We start from the raw sequence: 2,092 nt of genomic DNA on the forward strand, positions 1-2,092 counted from the left end.
GTTGAAAAAGCTGAAGCGCGTTAAAAAGTATGAACCAATTGTTCGGCTTGTCATCGGGGTTGTGCATGATAAATATTTTGTGTTAAGAAGACAGAGCATGACAAGACTATATGATTTTGTAGGGATAGCTTTATTTAGGGTTGATATATTGAAAGACATGATTGTTTATTGGTATGCCTGAGTAATGATGTCTTTATGTCAAATTATAGACTATTGCTTTGAATCACTTATGTCTTAACATTCATGCCATGATTAGATATATGATCAAGTTTATGCTAGGTAGCATCCCACATCAAAAATTATCTTTTATCATTTACCTACTCGAGGATGAGCAGGAATTAAGCTTGGGGTTGCTGATACGTCTCCGTCGTATCTATACTTTTTGATTGTGTCATGCCAATATTATACAACTTTCACATATTTTTGGCAACTTTTTGTATGATTTATTGGACTAAACTATTGATCCAGTGCCCAGTGTTAGTTCCTGTTTTCTGCATGTTTTTTGTATCGCAGAGTATCCATATCAAACGAAGTCCAGATGCAATAAAATTTTACGGGGAATTATTTTGGAATATATGTGATTTTGGGGAGTTGGAATCACCACAAACAGAGCCCCACACAGCCCACAAGACACCAAGGCGCGCCAGAGGCCCCTAGCACGTGGTGGTGGGTTGTGCCATCTTCGAACGTTGGTTGGAGCTCTACTTCGGGCACAAGGAAGCTTATATCCGAAAAAACCGTGTTAAAATCTTAGCGCAGCCAGAGTTACGGATCTCCGGGAATATAAGAGGCGGTTTTCGGCCAGATCCGTGGAAAGCAAAATAGAAGAGAATGGAGAGGGAGATCCAATCTCGGAGGGGCTCCTGCCCCTCCGCCACCAAAGGAGACCATGGACTAGAGGGGGAATTCTCCTCCCCAGCTAGGGGGGAGGCCAAGGAAGAAGAAGAAGTAGGGGGCTCTCTCCCCCTCGTTTTCTGTGGCGCCGGAGTGCCGCTGGGGCAAACGATCGGGACGGCGATCTACATCAACAATCTTGCTACCGTCAACACCAACTTTCTCCCCCTCTATGCAGCAATGTAACACCTCTTCTCCCTGCTATAATCTCCACTTAAACATGGTGCTCAACTCCATATATTATTTCCCAATGATCTATGGTTATCCTATGATGTTTGAGTAGACTTGTTTTGTCCCATGCGTTAATCGTGATCTTGGTTGGTATGATTGGATATTTTATTTATGGTGCTGTCCTACGGTGCCCCCCGTTCTCGCGCAAACGTGAGGGGCCCCCGCTGTAGGGTGTTGCAATATGTTTATGGTTCGCTTATGGTGGGTTGCGAGAGTGACAGAAGCTTAAACCCGAGTAGGTGGGCTATGGCGTATGGGATAAAGAGGACTTGATACTTAATGCTATGGTTGGGTTTCATGACCTTAATGATCTTTAGTAGTTGCGGATGCTTGCTATAGTTCCAATCATAAGTGCATATGATCCAATTAGAGAAAGTATGTTAGCTCATGCCTCTCCCTCATGTAGAATTGCAAGGATGATTACCGGTACTTGTTATCGATTGCCTAGGGACACATAACTTTCTTGTTGACAAAAACCCTTTTACTAAACACCTAACTTTTATTATCTTTCAAAGTACTTCTCGTTTTATTCTTGCAAAGTAGTTCTAGCATCACACCTACAAAATAGTTTCATACTTGTTTCCGATAAAGCAAACATCAGGTGTGCGTAGAGTTGTATCGGTGGTCGATAGAACTTGAGGTAATATTTGTGAGTAAAATGCACTCATGGTCATTCAGCTTATCGTATAAGCTCACTTTGGTCACTGTACTCAGGAATATGATCAATACGGTCACTATATACGTGTCGAGGTGATTATACAGTCACTGCAGATCGTATAGCTCTGTATTTCATCTTTTTGACTGGTCAAACTATCCGCGTGGTGCCTCATCAGCTCATTTTCTCCGTGGGTCCTCCCTGTCAGTGGGTGGAAAAAGAAGTAGAGCGAAAAATAAAGTGATGCACAAGCATAGGTTCGAACCCAAGACCACATGCTAGAGTGCCAGTAGCCTAACCAGCTGCACTAGT

This window comes from Triticum urartu, chromosome 4, assembly GCF_003073215.2.
Source record: "Triticum urartu cultivar G1812 chromosome 4, Tu2.1, whole genome shotgun sequence".
NCBI lineage: Eukaryota > Viridiplantae > Streptophyta > Magnoliopsida > Poales > Poaceae > Triticum > Triticum urartu.